The 4,349-nt window shown below is 37.2% G+C and overlaps 1 non-coding gene across 1 annotated transcript; it reads left to right on the top strand.

The window, feature by feature from the left end:
- The first annotated feature begins 2,336 nt into the window (after positions 1-2,336).
- Positions 2,337-2,440, top strand: LOC138837253 (U6 spliceosomal RNA). Its single transcript, XR_011375281.1, has one exon. It is a non-coding gene; the product is annotated as a U6 spliceosomal RNA (small nuclear RNA).
- Positions 2,441-4,349: the final 1,909 nt, after the last annotated feature.

Genomic DNA, 4,349 nt, shown 5'->3' on the forward strand with positions numbered 1-4,349 from the left:
TAGTCACTTTACAGTAGGCTGGTACTACTTGCCTACTTTCAACCACATGCTATTGTTGAATGTGATATTGTTTTAGATCTACTCAAGAGCTATGGGCCTCATCTTGGATTCCATTAAAAACACACCAAAGTTCATACTGATATTACAACTTTTTAAAGATCAAAAATTATTTATTATATGATACCAAAACACTAAATCAAGTCCATAACAAATAAGGACTTTAATATTATTTTAAGCAGTTGTGCAAGAAGGTTCTAATTCAACAAAGAGGGACACCTCTTATACTTTAACAACTTCTTTGAATTTTCTCTTTATTGTCAAGAAAAGTTTCCAATTGAACTCTTCGTTATGTGTCCCCTGCATCTAGGAATACATAGGATTCCACTTTGTTTTTAGATTGTTGGAGCAAGTTCCAAGACTTGCACATATAGTGAATAGAAGCCACTGGTTGATGTATGCTCCTGCACATGCCCACTGTTCTGGCAGGAGCAGATATAAGAACATGGATACTACTCAAGGACAAAATATTTGGGAGCAACCCTAGGACCTTGAAGCCAACAAGGACAGAATGCACTTTCTGATAGACTTGAAGTTCCTGCAACTCTGCCATGGCAGCACCAGTGGCATCACTCTCTGCACCTCACATCCCTGTGGAAACCTTGGCAACAGTCCTCCAGGCACAAGACAAGAAGATCCAGTGGGTTCATTCCAAGCTGTGATTGGTCCATTGCAACCATTGTGAGTGGTCTCTGTAGTCCATTACATTGCTGAGAGTTCCTAGTGACCTGCTGGACTGAGTGCTACATTGACAGTTTCCTTTAGGTTATTGCTCTGGGGTTTTTATTTTCTTAGCAAAGTTTAGGTAGATTTACTCCTTGGCATCTTCGCAGAAAGATGGAAGAACATAATGAATTATCCTCAAGCTCTTCAGAGAAGGAGATTTTCACTGAACAAGACAGTTTGAAGGTGATCATTAGCTATGGCAGGAGGAGATTTTCCCTGAACAATATACCATGAAGGAGGAAATCATTGACTATGGAAGCTATGGATATGTAAATTTGGCCTAGCACCACCTCGTAGTCAATAAGGTTGTAGTGAAAATAATCCTGAAGATGAGATTTCCACAATTGTTAAATCAAAAATAAGATGGACAGGCAGGGAAGGTGGCTCAGTGGTAGATGTTTGCCTTACATAAATGAGGCCCTGGGTTCGATTCCTCAGCACCACATAAACAGAAAGAGTTGGAAGTGGTGCTGTAGCTCAAGTGGTAGAGCAGTAGACATAACCTGAAGAGTTCAGTGACAGTGCCCAGGCCCAGAGATCAAGCCCCAGGACCCACAAAAAAATGTTTAAATGAGATGGACATTATTAAGATTTTCCATCACCCACACATGATCAGGTCATATCAGGTGAGGGAAATGGATGAGCACAAATACTTGGTAGTGGAACTGGCCATCCAGAGACCTCCTTAGACAAATGTGAAAATCATACCGCCTATTCAAGAATGAAGTCAGGAGTTTATTCAAACAGATTGTGAGGACTGTGCATTACTTTAATGAAACTGAAAATGACTGAAACATTAAATCCAATAACATCGTGTTGGATGACAAAGGCAATGTGAAGTTCAATGACTTTGGCATGAGCATAAGGATTTCCCAAGGGTAGTTGCTGAAGGACGTATTTGGTACCATAATTTTGTCCCTATAAAATAGTGCTTCCATGAAAATTACAATGGCTGCAAAGTAGATAGCTGGTGCTTGGGAGTCCTCATTTATATTCTACAGGGATGACAAATATCCCATTTGAAAGTATGAATTTTAACCAGATACAGGTAATTGTCATGGAGGCCACGTACATTTCTCCATTCATCTGTCTCCAAAAGAACAAAATATCATCTTGAAATGGTAAACTGCAGAGCCAAAGCAGAGGCATAGTATAGAACAAACAATGGAGATCAGCTCAACCAAATTGAGAGATATTTCCTATGTCCTGATAAGCCACTATGTAATGAGCTAAACCCTATTATTCTTGCACTCTTGTGTGACATGAGGTACAGCCTGCCTGATACACACAAATCTATATTGGACAGGACATTCGATGATATCATGGTCATCTATGTTTTGATTTTAAAAAGTCTTAAAATAGAATGACAGCAGTGAAATTAAATCAGTGCCTTCAATTGTTGCAGTGTGCCCAACTCCTGCAGATAAATAGTATGTATATATCTCACAAATATATTACATATTAAATATATGTCTAAAACTTATTTTATACAAAATTAGGGGACAGTGTTATTAGATTTATCCTTGAAAAAAAGATTAACAAAAAATTAAAGATTGCTCACTTTGGCAGCACATATACAAAAATTGGAACGATACAGAGATTAGCATGGCCCTTGTGCAAGGATGACTTGAATATTTGTGAAGCATTCCTGATTTAAAAAAATAAATAAATAAAGACAAATAGAGATCCCAGTTTGAAGTGTGAAAGTAAGTGGAAGGCCCATAAATTCAAATCCTAGTACTGGCCCATAATCATACATTGAATTAATTTTTGTATGTCTTTTATTATAAAAAAAATACTGTGCAGAGGGGTTACAATTAAATGAGTAAGGTAATTTCCTATCAAGTATATTTCCTATCAAGCATTGTTGCCTCCTCCTTTGTTTTTCCACTACCATTCCTTCTCTCCCACCTCCACGAGTATTCTCCCCACCTCCGAAGTTCTAATGTTTGTTTTCAACGTAGGGTCTTGTACATTGCATTTTTACAATGGGTCAACCTGTATCCCTATTTAAGCATTTTGTGTTTTCCCTTACCCTCTCCAAATTAGAAAAATGTATATATAAGATGCAGGATACCAGAATCAAATGCAGTGAAAACAGGAGTTATACCATGGGGGAGGTACATACAAAGCAACAAAGAAATCAATTTATAAATATATTGGAAACTATCACAAGAAAGAAAAAAAATATCTTGGGGTTCATTTCGCCTAACATCAACTTGTCTAAAAATTTCTGCTTTTCTCAGACATATACTAGTTATTGCAAATAAGAGAAACCATGGGATCTATGTTTCTTTGGGTATGGCTTATTTCACTTAATATAATTTGTTCCAAGTCTTTCCATTTCCTAACAAATGGGACAAAGAAATTCTATGGAGGCATGGAATTGTGTATATATACCACGTTTCCTTGATCCATTCATCAACTGAAGGGTATCTGGGTTGGTTCCGTATCATAGTTATGGTAAATAATTCTGCAATAAACATAGTCTTGCTGGTAGCATTAGTATGATCTTGTTTGTGAACATTTGGGTAAATGCCCAAAAGTGGTAGTTCTGGGTCATAGGGCAGCTCTATGTGGAGTCTTCTGAGAACCTCCATAATCTTTCCAAAGTGGTTGAACACGTTTACACTCCCACAACAATACAGTAAGTTTTCCTTCTATCCACATCCCCTCCAGCATCTGTTGTTATTAGAGTTCTTGATTATAGCCATTCTAACTGTGGTGAGATGGTATTTCTGTTCTTTTTATTTGCATTTCTTTTATGGCTAGGGAGGTTGAGCATTTCTTCATGTGTCTATTGGCCATCCTTCTTTTCTCTTCAGAGAAGTTTCTTTTTGAGTCTTTAGCCCACTTATTTATGGAGAAGTGGTTTCTTTGAGGATTGGTTGTTGGGAGATTTAATTTTTTGAGTTACAGGTATATTTTAGATATGAGACCCTTGTCTGTTTAATGGCTAGTGAAGATCTTTTCCCAATCCATAGGCTTTCTATTGATCTTGTTAACTATGTCCTTTGCCATGTAGAAGCTCTGCAATTTCATGCAATCCCATTTGTCCAACCTTTCTTTGATTTGTTGTGTTTCTGGGTCTCCATTAAAAAAAAATTCGGCCTGTGCCAAGGAAACCTAGGGTTTCTCCTATTCCATCCTATTCCATCAGAGTGTCTGCTTTGACTCAGATGGCTTTGATCCATTTGGAGTTGATTCTGGTGCAGATTGATATATAAGGATCTAGCTTAATTTTCTACAAGTGATTAACCAATTTTGCCAGCACAATTTACTTAAGAGGCTTTCTTCCATTCTATTTTTTTAGCTCCCTTATCGAAGATTAGGTAGCTATATGTCTGTACGTTCATTTCTGCCTTTTCAACTCTATTCCATTGTTCCTGATGTCCGTTCTTGTGCCAGTACCAAGCTGTTTTAATTACGATGGCTTTGTAGTAGAGTTTGAAATTTGATATTGATATTCCTTCATCACTGTTCTTTATGATAAGGATATTTTTTTCTATTCTGGGTTTTTTATTGTTCTATATGAATTTTTGGATAGCCTCTTTAATTCGTTGAAG

This window comes from Dipodomys merriami, unplaced genomic scaffold, assembly GCF_024711535.1.
Source record: "Dipodomys merriami isolate MVZ:Mamm:240054 unplaced genomic scaffold, mDipMer1.0.p SCAF_268, whole genome shotgun sequence".
NCBI lineage: Eukaryota > Metazoa > Chordata > Mammalia > Rodentia > Heteromyidae > Dipodomys > Dipodomys merriami.